Source organism: Danio rerio, chromosome 17, assembly GCF_049306965.1.
Source record: "Danio rerio strain Tuebingen ecotype United States chromosome 17, GRCz12tu, whole genome shotgun sequence".
Lineage (NCBI taxonomy): Eukaryota > Metazoa > Chordata > Actinopteri > Cypriniformes > Danionidae > Danio > Danio rerio.
The window spans coordinates 49,257,834-49,280,505 of NC_133192.1; the positions used below are offsets into that span (position 1 = coordinate 49,257,834).

The window sequence follows — 22,672 nt, forward strand, 5'->3', positions numbered from 1 at the left end:
AAGTTTCAGTCAGTTTACAATAAGGTTTCATTAAAGTTAATGTATTTAATATCAGGAACTAATAATGAACAATATAGCATTTATTAATAATAGTTCAACATTTACTAAACCATTATTAAAATACAAATTTATGCCTGGTAACAGTAGTACTGTAATGCACTCTGATACATACATATGATAAATGCATTAACTAACACAACCCTTTTGTAAACGTTTCCCTTTCCAAACCTATTCCAACATATATTAGAGAAGTCCATCACATTCACATATTTTTTTCCAACTCTAAAATCTAACATCACGTTCATTCCCGGAGCCTTGTGTTTTAGGTATATTGGTGCAGTGAGTGCCTCGAGTTGAAGCTTCATTGACCCCCGCTGCTCTTTTTAGTGGAAGAGGGTGAACCAGTACAATGATGATGGCTACAAGACATTGAATCCGCTCTATACCATATACTGCTGAGCTGGTAAATACTCTTACAATCAGTGTATTTTCATCCAACCTTTCACCCCCTTCTTTTTCTTTTCCACCCAACAGTGCCCCCTCTATTTTCCTACCTCTTTATCCCTTTTAATTAGAAGGCAAATTCTGCTGGGCTGGAGAGATCTAATCCTCCGCCACCCAACAATGCACAGAGTTTGCTTTGAACAACCGACCTGCGGCCCTTAAACACAAACCCCCGCCGCCACTGCCCCTCCGCTACCTAGCCTTCTCCACAGCTGATCTGGGAACAGCGGCACTGCCGTCCTCTGAATGGCCACGTACAGGGATTAGAGAGATGCATTCTGAATCCAGGTCATGCAAAAATCACACACAGAAGGCTTGATGCTTTTTTAAAACAGTAATAGTTCTGCTGAAAAAGACCAGAGCAATTCCAGCGGGATGGCTGTGGCATTGGCATTAAAATCTCAAAACATAAACTCACAGAGGATATGTTAACATTATATTTAAATACATTGGTTTATATTTTCCATACAATTACATTAACCACAGATCTATGGGATCAGAAAAATATCAATCTGTAAACATTTCTTTGATTTTAAATGAGGAAAATGTTATGCTGTGTTTATGTTATGCACATCCAAATGTTATGGATGTGACCATATGTATGCAAGTTTAGAGTATATAACATGTTTTGTAGAATTTCTGTGAATTAAACTGCACAACCCAAAAGAAACAGAGCTAATCAAAAAGGTAAGAGTTGGCTCGCTATAAAACAAAACTATGGATTTTAGTTTATTTATGCATTTATGAGGAAAAAGCTTGGTTATGGATGGGACACCTCTCCGTTATGGATGTGACAGATGCGAAATTGGCACTTGTGAGACTTTAAATAAAATATAATAGTTTGAAACTATTGACAGAGATATTATTGAGTATTTTTACTGTAAAATACAAACCTAAGCAAGCAATGTAGAAATGGTTTCACTATTTAGGGTAGGTTGACATTTGCATTGAATTGCTCACTTGCTTTTTTTTTTGTTCAAAGGGAAATGTTACACAATTTATGGCTTAATTGCACTCTAAAATGTACTTATTGTTAATATTTAGCATGCACTGTAAGTGTTTTTGTAAAATGTACAACAATAAACTGGCAGTTATGGTTGCCAGAATTTAAATTATGATTAAAACCATGAAAAAATAATAATAAATAACATTTTATGATAATCTACCATATTTAATTCTATTATAGTGCTATACAATAAATGTTTTCAAGTACTAACAGATGTACGCGTCTTAAGAAAAAAGTTATATAACAAATCAAAGCACATTACAAAAAAAATTAGCTGCAAGCACAAAATTTACTAATTGAAATAATTTAGAAATTGTATGATATCTTTATATTACTGCAAAACGCCATCATGTTAACCCACATGACAAAAGTAATGCAGTAAATGTCATTTACCAAAATTAGATATACACAAAACTCTAAAGTACATCATTGATGAAAAAATAAAAACTAAAAAGAATGTCAGTAATGACAACAAAATATTATAAAGTGTAAAGTGTCCTGCAGATCTTCTGGAAAAGTCAATTTACTGTTTTATATATATATATATATATATATATATATATATATATATATATATATATATATATATATATATATAGATAGATAGATAGATAGATAGATAGATAGATAGATAGATAAATAGATAGATAGATAGATAGATAGATAGATAGATAGATAGATAGATAGATAGATAGATAGATAGATAGATAGATAGATAGATAGTAATTATAAATTTGAGCAATATCACACGAGTAGCAGTGTGATATGGATGTATATCGGCACTGGTGGGAGGAGTGCCTTAGTGTCTCACCAGTGACAATATACGTCCATATCGCACTGCTACGAGTGTGATATTGCTGTATTGTTGTGTGTGTATGTATGTATGTATATGTATGTATATATATATATATATATATATATATATATATATATATATATATATATATATACACACAACAGTTCAATGGCACAATCGTGTGTATAAAAAAGAAAATTAGTCATGAGAAAGTATTAAAAAAATAGTCTAAAAAATCTGAAGTCTACAAAGGACAAGGAACTACTTTCTTCCACCATTCATTCACATTTCCAGCTGACTGAACAGCAGAAACCGTTGCTCCTTCACAAATGTCACTTTAGAGCTAGTGTTTGAATGACAAAGACAATGACAAAAGAGGTGATTTTGCTCACATTTTAAGATTATAAGGCTGAACGTCATAAAATGCCATCAGTCTACAGAGATTTCCCAGTATTTTTCTGTTGTAATCGTGAGATCGCAATAATTAACTCTGAAAAAGCCAAAGCAAAGCAGACATTACCAGAAACACTACCATACTATGGTTTAAATACAGCACTACAGCATACAAAAGAGAGAGATCGACTTAATAAAGTAATTACCTGTTTTATAATGATTTCATCAGCGGTGGTTTGAAATGCAAAAAAAGCTCCCCTAAGGAAATAATTATGCTTTTCTTTCACCATCTTGTGACTATCTTTGCTCTGCTCAGTACGACAGGCTGATGGCCACTGATCTTTGAAACTATAAATATTTAAAACAGGCACTGTCCTTATAAATAAACTGCATAGTTGCTATCTAAACAACTACATTGGTGCTTAAAAAAGCCTCAAAAGTACATTATGTTGTCCAACAGCTGCAATATTTGTTAAACTGTAGTGAGTCTATTGTTCTGCTATCACAATGTGGGCAGAGTAATACAGAAGAGTGAAGAGGCTGAAAAATGTATTGCAGTATGTTGCACGGCTATCAGCCAATCAGATTTAAGGATCAGCCAGAACTGTTGTATGTATAGACATACTTTTAAACATTCAGTGTTGGATTTGTTTTGTTTGGTTAGCTGAATCTATATTTTGTAGTATCAGTGTAGGCTTTAAAGGGATGGTTCACAAAAATTTTGAATGAATTCTGTCATCATTTACTTTCCCTTTATTAATCCTAAACCTGTTTGAGTTTTTATTTTTGTTCTATTGAAAAAAAAAGAAGCAATTTTAAAAAATGTTGGAAACCTGTAATCATTATCACCCAAATTACTTGTTTTTGTCCTACAATGAAAGTCAGTGGTTACAGGTTTTCAATATTTTTCAACATATCCTGTTTTGTGCTGACCGAGTTTTCAATTTTAGGTAAACTATCCCTTTAAAAACACCAATTCCAAAGGTGGAAGTCAAACGTGACAGAGTTAGATGTTAGATGGAGAGCGAGTGAGAAAGAGAGAGAGAGAGAGTGTGTTATATAGCACTGACAGCCTGTTCCTCTGCTAATTTCCATATATATTAATGTTCTTCATTGTACATAGAGGATCTCATTAGTCTGTGTGATTTTCAGTCAAGATGCAGTTGGTGGATATTCATAAAACTCATCATTACATGCATATGTGTTTATGCGTGTGGACGCACATTTGCATTCCGTTGTTTGTGAGTGACATTTGTTGATGTGAAAGTCTGTCGGTGCAGATAGTTTGAGAAAAAACAAAGATAAGGTTATGCAAAATTATGCATTTACACATACAATTGTACAACAATGCATAATTCTGTGTATGTCGTAACAATGCATTCTTCACATGAGATCTAAATGTTTGCCATCACCCAGTAAATTAAGCGAACCTCTATTTTAATGCATCAAGATTATCTAATGTTGCATTCTTTTACACGAGACCTAAATATTTTCCATTACTCGGGAAATTAGGACAAACTATATTTTAATACATCAAAATTGGTTAATGTATTCCCAATTAAAGAATATTTTTCTCTCTTTAGTTTCTTCTCTTGGTCCATTAAATTAGCTGACCTTTCTCCATGTCTCTGTACTCTGGATCGGCCAATTACAGTGGCTGAAGTGATGCTTTTAAAAAGCATAAAATGGAAATGATATTCATGCTGTCCTCAAAGCAGTCTGCCTTTCATATGTCCTGACGCCAGGGTGGTGAGGTCATCAGATACACTCATAATGTGAAAAAATGAAAAAGGATAATGACACAGGGTTCTGCTAGTACATACAAGGAGATAAGCACAGCGAGCGTTTCATGTTTTAGTTATATTATATGCGCAATTTAATGTTTAAATGCATGGTTTTAAAATTTGGTAACACTTTCCATTAAACTTATGTAACTGACACTGTTTTAGTTCATTATAATCTTCTATGGGAAGCTGCTTCGGTACAATCTACATTGTAAAAGCGTTTTAAAAATAAATATTAACTGAATTGAACTTAAAATACAGTGAAATATACAGTTGAGGTCAGAATTATTAGCCCCCCAAACCCCCCCCCCCCCCCCCCCCCCTTTTTCATTTTTATTTTTTTATTTATTTCCCAAATGATGTTTAACTGATCAAGGAAATTTTCACAGTATGTCTGATAATATTTTTTTCTTCTGGAGAAAGTCATATTTGTTTTATTTTGGCGAGAATAACAGCAGTTTTAAATTTTTTAGACACCATTTTAAGGACAAAATTTAGTCTTCAAACCATTCATAAACAATAACTTGCTTAATTACCCTAACCTGCCTAGTTAACCTAATTAACCTAGTTAAGAATTTAAATGTCACTTTAAGCTGTATAGAAGTGTCTTAAAAAGATGTAGTCAAATATTATTTACTGTCATCATGACAAAGATAAAATAATTCAGTTATTAGAAATGAGTTATTAAAACTATTATGTTAAGAAATGTGTTGAAAAAATCTCTCCATTAAAGAGAAATTGGGGGAGAAAAACAGGAAGCTAATAATTCTGGGGGGCTAATAATTCTGACTTCAACTGTATATACAGTGTTTAATAACTTTGTAGCGTTAATAAATATAAAAATGCTTTTGTTTATTCACAGAGAAATAACTGTACCTAAATTTAAAACAGCATTAGTAAATGTTGAAACTAACATGAATTAAAAGGAATAAATGCTGTGTAAGTAAGTTAACTAATATATGTTAACAAATTAAAACATTTCTATATTTAAGTGTTTGTAGCAGGGCGAAGTAGTGGCGCAGTAGGTAGTGCTGTCGCCTCACAGCAAGAAGGTCGCTGGTTCAAGCCTCGGTTCAGTTGGTGTTTCTGTTTGGAGTTTGCATGTTCTCCCTGCATTCGCTTGGGTTTACTAAGGGTGCTCCGGTTTCCCCCACAGTCCAAAGACATGCAGTACAGGTGAATTAAGTAAGCTAAATTGTCCGTAGTGTATGTGTGAATGTGTGTACTGATGTTTCCCAGATGGGTTGCGGCTGTAAGGGCATCTGTTGCTTAAAAACTTGTTGGATAAGTTGGCGTTTCATTCCGTTGTGGTGACCACGGATTAATAAAGGGACTAAGCCGACAAGTGTTTGTAGCAACAATTTGAAAAAGTTCACTGCATTGTGGTGACCCCTGATATAAGGGGCTAAGCTGAAGCAAAATGAATGAATGAACGAACAAACGAATCTAGTGGTTTGAGTTCAGCACATTACTTTCTACTCTCATTTCCCAGTTTTATTTTTATTGTTCACTTTTTTCCTTTTAAATTATTCAAAAGAATTACGCTTGATTGAAAATCATATTACTGCTAAACTCCTGGTGCATTCAAGCCATGTCAGAAAGACTATATTTATGAGTTATAACACAAAAATTTTACCACAGTGATAATTAGGAGTAGGAAGCTATAATATTATATTTGATTTATTTATTTATATATTTTTATTCATTTTGAGATGGTGGCTTAAAAAAACAAGTTGGACACCATGGAAGAAACACCCATACAAATAAATAATTATATATTTATTCATAATATAATATTATAATTCATTAATTTTCTTTGTTGGCTTAGTCCCTTTATTAATCTGGGGTTGCCACAGTGGAATGAACCCCCAACTTATCCGTCATATGTTTTTACGCAGCGGATGCCCTTCCAGCTGTTTCCCATCTCTTACATTAATACACACTCACTCACACTCATACACTATGGACAATTTAGCCTATCCAATTCACCTGTACTGCATGTCTTTGGACTGTGGGGGAAACCGGAGCAGCTGGAGGAAACCTACGCGAACACAGAGAGAACATGCAAACTCCACAAAGAAATGTCAACTGACCCAGCTGAGGCTCGAACCAACAACCTTCTGGCTGTGATGCGACAGCACTACCTACTGCGCCACTGCATTGCCTAATATTATAATAATATATTTTTAATTATATTATAATTAATATAAATAAATAATTATAATTATATTATAATTAATATAAATAAATAATTATAAATACATTTGTGTGTGTGTATAGAATTTATACAATAGAATTTAAGACAACAGAATTTATATATTAAAACACAAGGAGAAATTTGCATGTGCAAAATTCCGTAGCATAGTACTTGTTGCACATTTATGGAGACAATCTTGGGCAAAATATACTTGCAAAATAAAAGAAAGTTTTGCAAACAAAAAATAAAGTACTGAGCAAAATAAATAAATAAATAAATAAATAAACGCAAATCCCCAAAAATTGCAAAGCGAAAATAAATTTTTAAAAAACAAATAAATTTTGCTAACAAAATTAAACAAATGCAAAAGTAAAAATTAAGCTTTGAGAAAAATAAAAATAACAAATAAAAATCAAGCAGTGCAAAACAAACTAAAATATTTGCTATAAAAAAACTACATATTGCCTTTACAAAACCTGCCTAGTCAATTGCAATGCTCATTTTGATTAGCTTGTTAGTCAACTGTGAGTTTGCGACGGTGTTTTCACTTTGTATTGCACGGCCTGCCGTAAACGCCCAAGTTCCCTTGACTCCGCCCCCTTGTCAAATCAGGGCCACAAAGTAAAACGTGCAGAAACATGAAGTGCAAAGTGAAAGCAGCATCGCATACTCAGGGTTGAATATATGCATTTTTTGCACTGCTTGATTTTTATTTGCAGTTCTTTTTATGTTTGCAAATTTAAAAAAATAATAATAATTTTTATTTTCCTTTTGCAGTTCTTAATTTTTGCTAGCAATTTTTTTTTCTCAAAAATAAATTTTTTTGCTTTGTGATTTTTGGAGATTTGCATTTATTTTTGTTCAATACTTTATTTTTCGCTTCCAAGACTTTTATTTTGCAAGTATATATGCATGGCCCTAGATTGACTCCATACCATTTCATTGAGAAAAAAAAAAAAGCATTAGTAGAAAATGTATATTGCCATATTGCTGAACCAAAGTTTTACACACCAACAAGTTCTCTACAAATTAAAGTATCTCATAAATCTAAATAGGCCCACACAGAATCTGCGCATGCAGAAATCATCATTGAGTCTATTTATTTACTAGTGTAAATGTCTGTAAATTTATATTAATTCCATTTTTACATTAATTTCAGGAATATTATTGACTAATATGAAAATGATCATATGATTTATTTACAATACAAATCTGCAGCAACTGTGTGATGCTACCATGTCAATATGGACCAAAATCTCTGAGGAATATTTCCAGTACCTTGTTGGATCTATGCCACTAAGGATTAAGGCAGTTCTGAAGCCGAAAGGGGGTTCATCCCGGTACTAGTAGGTGTACTTATTAAGGTGGCCAGTAAGTGTATACGTACAGCATTTAATATCCTTGTGAACGTTAATAAATATAGAAGTGCTTATGTTTGATCAAATTGTAATAATGTATGTAAAATTGAATGTATTATTAAATGTTCAAACTAAAAAGTTTGTAAAGTAGAATTTTCTGTTATTTAGTAGCCAGATTACATGAGAGACTTGCTTTGTTTACCAATTAACTGGATCGAATTGGATTTACATTAAATAACAGTTCAAAAGGTATTATTTTTATTCCATATATTAGGTATTTAATTACGATACTCCCAAAATCATTCAGCATATATCCACAGATTTTCACAAAATTCTGTGCAGAAATAGCAAAAAAATGTCTGCAGATTCTGCCTGGCCCTACGAATGACAAACAACCACTATATTACCATCAGTCGCTGTGAAAGACTATTCATGTTTTTCCAAATATAAACACACTTTGCAACAAAAGTTCACCCTCCCATTTTGAAAATAAATATAACAAATAATGCAGCCTGTTTTATTCATTTTTTCCCGTTGTCTTTGAGCTGTTTACTATTGAAACAAATTAGTCTAAATGCTACCCTGCTGCGAAGTGTAACGCAACACTCTCTGACTGCTAATATTTGTGTATATTAGGCCCTGCCATTACATAATTATTACTTTGATCTAATGTTAATGCACTCTGATCGTAAGTCTCTGCCTCAGGGGAGTGTGCAGTGCGTATAGGTGATATTTCTGGATGTATCACACAGATGGAGGGCCGCGGGGGAAGTCGGTCCATGGGCCTCCTCTGAATTCTGTGAATGATTGCGCACCATGATGGCTCCCCTTGTACAGTTTTGTAGCCTAAATATTTTACAAACTTAATTGGCATTCTCAGGGGAGAGCCGCCAGCTGCCTGCCTGATGGCATGGATGTTTAATTACCAGGCAGGCAGACGGGCAAACTGTCTGGAGAGAGCAGAACGACTGTAAAGCGTTTACAGTAGAAAGAGACAGAATTCTGCTCTTTATATAGAGGTTATCGGTTTTAATTGTAGAGAAAAGCTCTGCTATTTTATTAGTTTAGCACATGCTAACAGCAAACTGTGCTGAAATTAAATGTAAGTAAAGTCTGTAGTTTTGTGTAGCTGTTTGTGGATGGATGTTCCAGATCTTATGAGGTTCTGTCGTTGTTTTGACGCTGACTTGAAGACCCAATCCCAATTCTACACATGGAAACAACATTAGCATTATAGCAGACACTGTAAAAGGCTAATTCCCAGCACTAGACTTTTCACACAGGGTATTTGAGTGTTATAGAGTGACAGATGTGAAAAGTATGTTGTGGGACTACTATGCAGGAGTTGTTATTATTGTGGATTACAGAGAGTGAAATTTAGTGAGGGTTTTTTATCCATTTTTGTTAAAGCATGACCGTAAACCACGAACACTGTTATGAATGTATTAAAACTTATGCTTAATTGTTGTAGAAAACTTCTAATAATGCCAACAAATACTAGTTTGTGCATCTCCTCAGGTATGCAGCAATGTTGCCCTTGTAGCTGGTGTATTCTGGAAATTTTGTACCTCTTGGTTTCGAGTGTGGTCCTGGAAAACCTCTTTCAAGAGCTATCTAGATCTTTCCTTAGCCCTACACCTTTAAGCTAAAGAGAATTAGATGGTAAGGGGAAGTCCACATGAATCAGAAGTTGCGACTGTCTAATGGTAAAGCAGTTCCTAGAAAAACTGAATAGTAAATGAGAAAACAGTGGGTGTGGCTTGTTTTTCTACTGCGAGCTGATTGGATGTAAATAAACAATCGAGATTTCATTCAGAAAGATCAGGAAAAGGGTTTGGGGAAAGTTATTACAACCTAACTAACTCCTCCTGCTCACCATATCTGTTTGTTTTTAAAACAGACAGTAGGAAGAGCGTGGTTAAGTCATATCAAAGAGCATAGAATCACCAAGAGGCGACACTCTAGTGCGATTCGGGAAACAGCCACTAGATAGCTATTTTGGAATAAAAATTCCAATAGAACAACAGCATATTATAAGTCTGTAAAATAAACTATTAAAATAGCTGATGATTGTGATGATGTATTGTCATCTTTTAGGTTGTATCTCAGCTTTAATGTGCTTTTTAAATAAATAAATTAAAAACAAAGCAGCTGCTTGCCATCGTGACAGCAATAAGACCCAATGGACAGCCGACCGCTTTCACTTCAAAATGGCGGAATCCGGGGCTGTTGCTGGGCGCTGCTGTTGCAACGGAATATTCTATCGAGAGTCGCCTTTCGGTCATTCTAAGCTCTTTGGTCACATCCAATACCTTAGATCGCCATCATCTGAGAATTTAACAGAAAATTAACAGGAAGTGCATTATCAGATATCATCTTATTGACATGCACAGATGAATTGTTTACCACAGAACTAGATGCTAGAATGTGAGCTTACATAACCATAGGGTTAGTTTTAATTTCATGTGTACTTCAAGTCAATGTATATGTGGTTTTTAAAGCATATGCTAACATAATTGTGCAGCCAAACAAGTCTTTCAAAGTATGCTCCAATATTGTACTCAAAACATGAAACTCGAACATTTCATTCTCTACAAAAGTTACTAGACAAAATTGTCATTGTATATGTTATAAATAAGTTTGCTTTTCACCGGGTGTAGATTGACTACAGCAGGCATTCTCAACCGGTGGGCCGCGGACCACTAATGGGCCTTAGCGATCCTGCAGCTGGACCGAGAGATAGCTTAAAATTAACTTAAATATTATACTATAATTATTTGATTTCATTATTAAATATGCCGTATTAAAATCAAATCAAATCACTTTTATTTTCACATCATCAGTAGCACGTTTGCTATGATGAGTGAAAAGCTAAGGTGCTGGCTCCAGACAGTACAAAATACAGATACAAATACAACGACAGCGAGTGCAAAATACAGACAATGATAGCAATATTAGTAATGGCATTTCCCAATTTTTATGATTGAACAGGCTAACTACGCGTGCTCTCTTAGTGTGAACACTTTAAAATATCTGCACTGTTGTCCAAATTAACATCTTGTGAGTGTTTTATAACTGACACGTCCATACAGGAGGATCTAGCGAGACTGTGGTGTTTCAGTTGTAAACAGCTGTTCACTGTTCCTGTCAGTGAACTCCTAATAATCACCAGCTACAAACCAAACCAGCTTCAGATCGATGTGTTTCAACAGATTTAGAAAAATTTTTTTAACTGAATTTTACATTTAGGGTTAGGGTTAGGCTGTTAATTTTAATGGATGTAGATCAATAGATGAATGGAAGTCAGTCTAATTCATAGCGGCTGCAGTTCTTTTGCAATCTCCTGTAGTCCTGTCAGGTTACTTTACTGAAGAAAAGACCCAAATACTCTGCAGTTGTAAAGAATAACTGAAGAATTCAGAGGCTTTGAACCTGTCTGCGTTTAAAAAAATAAATGAAATACATATTATTATATTTTATATGATATAAAAACAATGTAAAATAGGCATTTTCTCTAGACAATCAGTTTGAATCTTCAAAAAAAAAAAAAAAAAAGGGTGGGTCTTGAAGTGGGTAGTTCAACCAGTTTAGTTATTTGATTTGATTTAATTTTAAATCAGCATTGATTAGTAAACAACATTTATTTTCAAATATTCGGTTTTCAGACATGGAATCCACATTTAACTTAAAGCCTCCTACTCAGCTGTATTAATGTAATCCAAACTTACATTAATAACAGGGCACACACTGTCAGGGAACACAGGCGGACACAAGTGCAGGTTAAGAGTTTTTATTCTTAATCAAAAAATTACCCTAAAAGGGTGCAAATCAAATCCAACTGGGCGTTTGCAGAGAAAAATAGGAGAAAAACAAAAACAAAAAAAACTGCATAAAAAACTCCCAGAAGAGGGCGCTGTTAAGTCCTTGACAACAGAGACCGGGGCCTGTCACCAAATAAATCCAAAAGGGGGCGCCCAGTTCACAATCTTGAAAAAAGAGAAAGCAAAAGACAGCCGGGGTGATCCAAAAATAAATGCAAACAATAGTGTCTATGATACTGTTACCCGGCAGGGGGCGTGCTGGTACGTTGCCGTGAGGGGAATGCGGAAGTGGAGCGTGAGCGAGGGAGAGGAAGCCGGCAGTCAGTTGAAGCCGATGGGCTCCGAGAGGTTGAAGCAGTCCGGCCTGGGAACAGAGGAGGTTAAGGAGAGGCAAAGTGCAAGAAGATGGTTCTGGCGTGGAGCAGCACAACAAGACAGAGTTGGAAAGGACAGTAGAGCCACGACAGGAGACAAGACGAGACCAGACGCGAGCGGCTCGGCGTGGGCGCGCTCGCAAAACAACAATCTAGCACTGGACTACACACAAGGAGGGGAATAAATAGGACACGAGAGGAATCACTGATAGGGTGCAGGTGAGTGAAAATCAATCTTAATAGATGGTAAATAGGGTAACGAGAGGGAGGAGAGATACGGGGAGCGATCAAAATAAACATTCACGTGCGCTCACCAGAAGTAAACAGAAATGGGGAACAGACAGCATGATCAGACTGAGGATGTGACAGTACCCCCCCCTCTACGAACGCCACCAGGCGCTGCATGGGGGGGCCTACCTTGCCGTTGACGGAAATCCTCGACCAGCGCCGGATCCAGAACGTCCCGAGCCGGGACCCAGCTTCTCTCCTCCGGACCATAACCCTCCCAGTCCACTAAATATTGAAAGCCCCGACCTCTGCGTCTGATGTCTAGCAATCTCCGCACAGTGTAAACTGGGGAGCCATCCACTAGACGGGGGGGAGGGGGAATGGGGGCAGAGGGAACAAGACGTGAATACAATACAGGTTTAACCCTTGACACATGAAAGGTAGGGTGCACCTGACCAAGCATAGGAGGGAGCTTGAGCCGTATCGCCACCGGACTCAGGACCTTGGTGATCCGGTATGGGCCAATGAACCTGGGAGCCAACTTGCGTGAGGCTACCCTGAGAGGCAGGTCCTTGGTAGAAAGCCACACTCTTTGACCACATCTGTAACGAGGAGCGGGAGTCCGGTGGTGATCAGCTGCTGCTTTGGTCCGTTTATTAGCCTGGGCCAAGGCCTCCCTGGCTCTCTTCCAGGTGCGTCGACACCGCTGGACGAAAGCAAGGGCAGACGGAACTGCAGCTTCGGGTTCCTGAGAGGGAAACAAAGGAGGTTGGAACCCCATAGAGCATTGAAACGGGGACATACCTGTGGCAGATGAAGGAAGAGAATTATGGGCATACTCGACCCAAGGTAATTGTTGACACCAAGAGCCAGGATTGTGGGACGTCAGGCAGCGGAGAGTACGTTCCAAATCCTGGTTTGCCCGCTCGGACTGCCCATTGGTCTGGGGATGAAATCCTGAAGACAGATTCGTAGAGGCCCCGATCTGTCGACAGAATTCCTTCCAAAACCGGGAGACAAACTGAGGGCCCCTATCAGAAACCACATTGACCGGAAGACCATGAATCCGGAAAACATGATCAATCACCACTTGAGCAGTCTCCTTGGCTGAGGGGAGTTTGGGAAGGGGAATGAAATGGGCCCCTTTGGAGAAGCGGTCCACCACCGTGAGAATGACAGTGTTGCCTTTAGATTCTGGTAGGCCGGTGACAAAATCAAGGGCCAAGTGTGACCAGGGGCGGGATGGGATGGGAAGGGGGCGGAGCAGACCAATGGGAGGCGCATTGGAATTCTTGTTCCGAGCGCAAACAGAGCAGGCGGCCACGAACTGCCTGACGTCCTTGGCCATGGATGGCCACCAGAATCGCTGACGGATGGCAGCCAGTGATCTCCTGACTCCTGGGTGACAGGTCAACTTAGAGGAGTGACCCCACTGGATTACTTCAGAGCGCATCTTGGTAGGGACAAAGAGACATCCCGCTGGGACCCTCCCCGGTCCTGGACTTGTCCTCCTGGCTTCCTCAACCCGTTTTTCAATTTCCCAAGAGAGAGATGCCACCACCATCTCCTTGGGTAAAATGGTGTCGGGTGGTTCCCTCTCCCCTGGGGCCTCAAACAGACGGGAGAGAGCATCTGGCTTAATATTTTTGGACCCAGGTCTGTAAGACAAGGTAAAATTAAATCGCCCAAAGAAGAGGGCCCAGCGAGCCTGTCGGGAGCTCAGCCTCCTGGCTGAACGGATATATTCAAGGTTTTTGTGATCCGTCCAGACCAGGAAAGGCTGAGCTGCGCCTTCTAACCAGTGATGCCACTCCCCCAGGGCCAACCTGACTGCCAACAATTCCCTATTACCTATGTCGTAATTTCGCTCTGAAGGATTCAGGCGATGGGAAAAGAATGCACAAGGGTGCACTTTTCCATCCAGGCGTGACCGCTGAGATAAGACTGCGCCTACTCCGACGTCCGAAGCATCCACCTCAACAATAAATTGCCGTTCAGGATCTGGAATAGATAGAACAGGAGCAGAGACAAAACGGGACTTTAATTTATCAAAGGCCTCCTGAGCATCAACTTCCCATTTGAACGGTACCTTGGGAGAGGTGAGGGCTGTTAAGGGTGCAGCGATCTGACCAAAATTCCTGATAAAGCGCCGATAAAAGTTGGCGAACCCCAGGAACCGCTGCAGAGCCTTACGAGAGTCTGGAGTTGGCCACTCGGCGACTGCCTTTACCTTACAGGGGTCTGCCTGGATCTCTCCAGCCGAAATAATGAATCCCAAGAACGAGACCGACTTGACGTGGAAAACGCACTTCTCCGCCTTAACATAAAGCTGATTCTCCAGCAACCGTTGTAGCACTTGGCGGACATGTTGGGTGTGTACCTTTAAAGATGGAGAGAATATCAAGATATCATCAAGGTACACAAAGACAAAACGATTAACCATGTCTCTCAACACATCATTGACCAAGGCCTGGAAGACCGCCGGGGCATTGGTCAGACCGAACGGTAAGACCCGGTACTCGAAGTGTCCCGTAGGCGTGTTAAAGGCGGTCTTCCACTCATCCCCCTCTCGTATGCGGATAAGATGGTAAGCATTCCGGAGGTCAAGTTTGGTAAAGACCTTGGCTCCCTGCAAAAGTTCAAAGGCAGAAGACATGAGAGGTAAGGGGTACCTGTCTTTAATAGTGATGTCATTGAGCCCTCGATAATCAATACAAGGACGCAGGGAGCCATCTTTCTTTTTGACAAAGAAGAACCCGGCACCCGCGGGGGAGGAAGAGGGTCGGATGAGACCGGCTTTGAGTGATTCATTGATATACCTATCCATGGCCTCTCTCTCTGGACCAGAAAGGGAAAATAAACGACCCTTGGGCGGAGAAGTGCCTGGGAGGAGTTCTATGGCACAATCATAAGGACGATGCGGAGGCAGGGAAGTGGCCCGAGACTTGCTGAACACCCGGCGCAGGTCAAGGTACTCCGCCGGTACCCCAGAGAGATCAGCTGCCTCCACCTGTAAGACAGGACACACAGACACAGGAAAAGCAGCAGGACCCAAACACGAAGCAAGACAATGCTGACTCCAAGACAAAACTGAATTACTCGACCAATCTACATGAGGGCCATGCTGCACCAGCCATGGATGCCCCAAAACTATGGGGGCACTAGGCGAATCTAGGAGAAGCAGCGTGGTAACCTCATGGTGATTGCCCGAGACAATGAGATGGAGGGGAGGGGTGGTATGGGATACAGTGGTGATAAGGGTGCCATTAAGAGAGCGAGCAGGGATAAGATTGGAAAGAGGGAGTGCAGGGATTCCCCACAAGGTAGCTAAAGAACTATCCATAAAATTACCTTCGGCCCCGGAATCGACCAAGGCCAAGGCAGAATTAAAAGAGTCACCAAACTGGACAGATACAGGGAGAACAGTACGAGAGGAGGGGGAATTCAATAAAGGGGTAGCGCTCACCAGGATCCCCCTCTTTACTGGCGAGCCGCGGCTTTTAACGAACAGGCCACTGCAAAGTGCCCTGGCTTGCCGCAGTAGAAGCACAGGCCCTGGATAAGGCGCTGTTGTTTCTGTTGGGGAGTCAGCCGAAGACGCCCCACCTGCATGGGCTCTGAACCCAAGGAGGTGGCATTAGCAGCCTCAGGAACAGCAGAGGAAGTGTCCTCCATCCTCCAGGGTGGGCGGAAGACTGGACGTTGACGACGGCGGCGCAGACGTCCTTCTACCCGTAGGGCCATACTAATGAGATCATCAAAATCTTGGGGAAGGTCGATGGTGGCCAACTCGTCCTGGATTTCCTCTTCAAGCCCCGCTCGAAACATGGACATGCAGGCCCCTTGATTCCAGTCGCAGGAAGCCGCCAAGGTCTTAAACTGGATGGCATACTCTGTGACTGACCGGCCTGCCTGGCGTAACCAAGCCAACTGGTCCGCTGCCTCCTGCCCCTGAGCAGATCTATCGAACAACCTTACCATCTCTTGTCTGAAGTCTTCGAACGATGCACAACAGGGAGCTTGGGTTTCCCAGACTGATGTTCCCCAATCACGGGCCTTGCCTGCGAGCAGCGTCAGAACGTATGCCACCTTGGTTCTTTCAGCAGCGTAGGTGTGTGGCTGTAAGGCAAACACCACAGAGCATTGAGAGAGGAAGGCTCTACATGAATTGGGGTCCCCATCGTAAGGTGGTGGGTTGTTGCATCGGGGTTCACGTGTATGCTGAGGGCCAGGATCCGCTTGCCCCCCCTGGGCTGTGTCGTGCTGCAACTCACGGATCCGTGCGGTTAAATCAGCTACCTGGTTGGCCAAGTACTCCATCTCCCCGGTGGTGTTGGTCAACCTTGCCTCATGCTGCCCTAGCAGCACACCCTGCTGGGTGACTGCGGTAATGACTGGATCCGAACCTGCTGCGTCCATTTCGGGCTAGATTGTTCTGTCAGGGAACACAGGCGGACACAAGTGCAGGTTAAGAGTTTTTATTCTTGATCAAAAAATTACCCTAAAAGGGTGCAAATCAAATCCAACTGGGCGTTTGCAGAGAAAAATAGGAGAAAAACAAAAACAAAAAAAACTGCATAAAAAACTCCCAGAAGAGGGCGCTGTTAAGTCCTTGACAACAGAGACCGGGGCCTGTCACCAAATAAATCCAAAAGGGGGCGCCCAGTTCACAATCTTGAAAAAAGAGAAAGCAAAAGACAGCCGGGGTGATCCAAAAATAAATGCAAACAATAGCGTCTATGATACTGTTACCCGGCAGGGGGCGTGCTGGTACGTTGCCGTGAGGGGAATGCGGAAGTGGAGCGTGAGCGAGGGAGAGGAAGCCGGCAGTCAGTTGAAGCCGATGGGCTCCGAGAGGTTGAAGCAGTCCGGCCTGGGAACAGAGGAGGTTAAGGAGAGGCAAAGTGCAAGAAGATGGTTCTGGCGTGGAGCAGCACAACAAGACAGAGTTGGAAAGGACAGTAGAGCCACGACAGGAGACAAGACGAGACCAGACGCGAGCGGCTCGGCGTGGGCGCGCTCGCAAAACAACAATCTAGCACTGGACTACACACAAGGAGGGGAATAAATAGGACACGAGAGGAATCCCTGATAGGGTGCAGGCGAGTGAAAATCAATCTTAATAGATGGTAAATAGGGTAACGAGAGGGAGGAGAGATACGGGGAGCGATCAAAATAAACATTCACGTGCGCTCACCAGAAGTAAACAGAAATGGGGAACAGACAGCATGATCAGACTGAGGATGTGACACACACACTGTAAAAAAAAAAAAAATAATAATAATAATGTTGACTCAACTTTAAATTGTAAGGCATCTTGGTGCACAGCTTTTTTTTGCAGTGTAATTGACCCTTCACATGGAGTTTGCTTGACTATTTATACCGCCATATTCTGTGCCTCGCCTCACTCTCTGCTATCTTGTTCGTTAAGTAAAGTACAGGCTGACCACAGCCATATCACCCTGCAGCCCAAGACCGGTTACTCACTGAAGCTAAGCACGGCTGAGCCTGGTCAGTAACTGAATGGGAGACCACATGGGAAAACTGGGTTGCTGTTGGAATTGGTGTGAGGCCAGCAGGAGGTGCTCATCTTGTGGTCTGTATGGGTCCTAATGCCCCAGTAAAGTGATGGGGACACTATACTATCAGTGAGCGGCGTATGAGATGTTAAAGTGGTCATTAAAAATCCCATGGCACTTCTTGTAACTCCAGTGTTCAAGCTAATTTCCCTCAATCCCCCCATTGGCCTCCCCAAACACCCCCCACCCCCAACCCTTTGCCTCCCTTATGATTGTGAAGCACTACATAACATAACCAGTAAAGTAACATCTGCAATTAACATGAAAAATGCTAAAAAATTTGCTTGTATGAGACTGAGTTGATCATAAATAAAAATAAATAAAAAAAACAAGAATTTGTAAATACGCTTACAAGGCCAACCATATCAGCAACGCTTAGAGCTTGTGTTTGAGAGACACAAGAACTACTGAATGAACAAACCCACGCTACGCAGAGAGCAAGCATAAAGGAGAGAAAGCCAGTAAAATGGATGTAGAAGGCAACTACTTTGCTTTGGCACACTTTCTCACAATACGTTACAAAATGATCGTATATAAAGTAGGCAGAAAGCATGGGATTCTTTACATCACATCCAGATGGTAACTCATTTAGGTCAATCCTAAAAACAGTTTACACAATTTTGGGATTTCATCCATATGACACTGGTGTTGTCTGCACCCTCAGGCTAACTTTTTGGATAACTATTACTGGGTGGACAACCAGCAGATACACATCAACAGTTACACAGATATTTTTTAAGTCCACCACATAGTCCTGTTTATGTCTGTACTCTGAAAATAAAGGACTTCATGCACTTTCTTCTGGGATTTTAGTGTATCCTGCAACTCTGTCTGTTTGTTTACAGCACCACATATATGTGTGGCATACATATTACACCACTTAAACCCAGTTTTCCTGTTTCATCAGAACACATATCATTAACTTGAAATGATATGTCCATGGTCTCAAAACTTTTATCCACAAAATAAAAAAATAAAAAAACAGGACCATTGCTGTGTGAAATTAGACTGAGTGACTGTTTGAACACATTTGATCATGTTTATTGCTTATTGCTCTTGTCCGCCTACATTTCTTTTTAAACTGTAATTCACAGTACAGTTCCGTATTGACATATGGTGGATAATTCCCTTATTACATGTGCACTTCTGACAACCTTTGCATCCTAACACTACAAAAAGTGATAACGACAAACCAAGCTCATTATTAGACCTAAACTGAGTGTGTCCAGCAAATAATACATATAAAATGTGCAGGGCAGGTGGATCTCCAGGACAGGTCTGAAAACGTCTGCCCTAGCATATGGGTAAAACCTGAAGTATACTTTCGGGTTCAGAAGACAGCTGCCAATGTAGGTAGTAGGCAATACGGCAGCCCACTAGGTTTTGGAACAGACTCCCTTTTATAATGCAGAGAGACAGAAGGAGCCACCTGGACATTAGGTCAAATTTACTAAAAGCAACAATTAAAGCTTTAGGATATAGTACACTGTCAAAAATGCTGGATTCCACACAATCAATTTGTAACTTATTCGTTTTAACATATTTAAGTGGATTGAACATAAAACGATTCCCAAAAAAATCTCAAGAATTGTGCTTTTTAGCTCATTTAAAAATAAGTAGTTTGAACAAGCAACAAAAAATATTGAATAGTGTAGAGAGTCACTGTGGTTTCCAAAAAAAAACAACAACTTATGAACATTTATTTGAGCTATATTTAGAATAAACAGTGGGCGCATGGCTGTATTTACCAAAAATGTATTGACATTGAAAATGCATGAACTGGATTATACTGGAAATAAAATTCAAACCAAGGATTATTAGCAAAACAGACATTTTTTCTTTTAATTATTACTCTTTACTGGGCTGTTAAAGCAATTACTTTAACCACCTGTTGTTCAATCAAGTGTTCTTGTAAAGAAATCACACAAACTGTATATATATATATATATATATATATATATATATATATATATATATATATATATATATATATATATATATATATATATATATATATATATATATACTGTAAAAAATGTTGGGTTCCCAATAAATCCTTCATGTTGTCCCAACATGAAATAATTAGTTTCTTTACAGTTTTTTTTTTTTTACATTTAAGTGGATTGAACATAAAACAATTAAGTTGTTCCAAAAACAATTAAAGAATTGTGTTGTTTCATTTAATTTTAAGAAAGTAATTTCAACAAGCAACAACAAAAAAGTGTGCCATAAACACTGGACAACCAAAACACGTCAAAATACCTTCTCTAGACCTGGTTTTAACCAGCCTTTTGGTCAGATCACAGTTAAATTACACATTCACGTTTACACTTGTTTTAACAGGTCTCTATTGTTCAGTTCTGACAACTTTCCTGATTTCTTTGCGAATGTTGTGTCATATTTTTTTTAGCTGGCTGCTAGCTCTCTGCAACTCTCACATGGTCGCCCCACTGAAGCTAAGCAGGGCTGCTTCCGGTCAGTACCTGGATGGGAGACCACATGCAAAATCTTGGTTGCTGCTGGAAGTGGTGTATGTGAGATCGGCAAGGGGCTCTCAATCCGCAGCCTGTGTGGGTCCTAACGCCACACTATATTGATGGGGACTACTACTCAGTGAGTGCCGTTTTTCAGATTAGAGGTCCTGACTCTTTGTGGTTGTTAAAATTCCAGGATGTCCTTCAAAAATAGTGTAGGGGTTTAAACCCGGCATAAAATATAAGAATAATATAAACATTTTAAATAAAGTGTTGCAACTGTTATCATCTTTTTTTTTGGTGGAACAACAGACAACTTGTAATATTTAGTTTTATTTAACATTTATAAGACATTTATATACCGTTGAAATCAGTATTATTAGCCACCCTTTGAATTTTTTTTTCTTTTTTAAATATTTCCCAAATAATGTTTAACAGAGCAAGAACATTTTCACAGGATTTTCTGAAAATATTTTTTTCTTCAGGATTAAGTATTATTTGTTTTATTTCAGCTAGAATAAAAACAGTTTTTAGTTTTTTCACTTTAAGCTGTATAGAAGTGTCTTGAACAATATCTAGTCAAATATTATTTACTGTCATCATGGCAAAGGTGAAAAAAACAGTTAATATAAATGAGTTATTAAAACTGTTATGTTTAGAAATGTGTTAAAAAAATCTCTGTTAAACAGAAATTGGGGAAAAAATAAACAAGGGGGCTAATAATTCTGACTTCAACTCTTTATGTACACACATATCATACACAACATATGTAGCATAAACATATAAACAAGAGATGACGATACTCACATTTTTACAAAGCCAGTGTCATAAATATTATTACTATATAAAGGTAAGAAATATAAACTTAAAATGCTAAAATGCTGAGTCTTAGGTCCCTATGTGGTTTCAGCTTTTTTCTGTGAAGTTTAAGGATGTTACAAGGTTACTTAAGGTAGTAACATAATGCAGTAAAAACACTTAACAAAGCTAAAAAATAAAACAAATAGTGTTAAATGCTATAAAAGGAAATACTACAATGCTTATTATTAAATATGTATTACTTTCATTGCTTTATAATTCCATTAGTCTATTAAACTCACTATTAATATTGGTGTTGGATACAATTAATAATACTATTAACTTTATTTCTGATCACTAAATACAAAGCAAATAAGTCCAAGTAAACATTTGGACAGAAAATATTTTCCATACATTACAAATATTAACAAATTTCTTTTTTTATTATTTAAAATAATATAAATATTTATTTATTTTTTTAAATATATGTTTTCTCACTGTTAAATTAATAATAAGGCGACGCAGTAGCGCAGTAGGTAGCGCTGTTGCCTCACAGCAAGAAGGTTGCTGAGTCGCTGGTTCGAGCCTGGGCTCAGTTGGCATTTCTGTGTGGAGTTTGCATGTTCTCCCTGCGTTTGCATGGGTTTCCTCCGGGTGCTACTGTTTCCCCCACAGTCCAAAGACATGTGTTACAGGTGAATTGGGATAAGTTGGCAGTTTGTTCTGCCATGGCAACACCGGATAAATAAACTAGGGACTAAGCCGACAAGAAAAAGAATGAATGATTAACGATAATTGAGTGGTGCGGAAGATTTCATGAATGTGTACAAAATACAAATTTTCAAAAATTGGGTATGTGCAGGTATTCATATATCCAAAAACATTTATTTTATTTTATTTTTATTGTTATTATTATTTTTTAATTAATAATTAAATGTTATTTATTTTTCATTTTATTTATAAATTTTTAAAAATCTTTTTTTCTCTTTCTTTTTTCTTCTCTCATCATTTGTAATAATGATGTATATATGCACATATGTACAGTTGAAGTCAGAAATATTAGCGCTCTTTGATTTTTTCTTTTTTAAATATTTCCTAAATGATGTTTAACAGAGCAAGAAAATTTTCAAAGTATGCCTGACAATATTTTTTCTTCTGGAGAAAGTCTTATTTGTTTTACTTCGGCCAGAACAAAAGCAGTTTTTAATTTTTTTAAAAACATTTTAAAGACAAAATTATTAGCGCCTTTAGGCTATTTTTTTCTATAGTCAAATTACCCTAACCTGCCTGGTTAAACTATTTAACCTTGTTAAGCCTTTTAATGTCACTTTAAGCTGAATAGAAATATCTTGAAAATATA

At 38.7% G+C, this 22,672-nt stretch overlaps 1 protein-coding gene across 8 annotated transcripts in view; it reads left to right on the forward strand.

The window, feature by feature from the left end:
• Positions 1 to 21,389, forward strand: part of tmem260 (transmembrane protein 260) — a 177,224-nt gene extending 155,835 nt beyond the window's left edge. For 2 of the 8 annotated variants that reach the window (XR_012392993.1, XR_012393003.1), the window contains one exon: positions 20,451 to 20,798. The gene's annotated coding sequence lies outside the window, so the exon portion shown is untranslated. Of the gene's footprint in view, positions 1 to 326; positions 1,364 to 20,450 lie in introns of those variants that run through there. The other 6 variants (XR_012392999.1, XR_012393000.1, XR_012392994.1 and 3 more) reach the window with 5 other exon arrangements.
• The last annotated feature ends 1,283 nt before the right edge of the window (positions 21,390 to 22,672 follow it).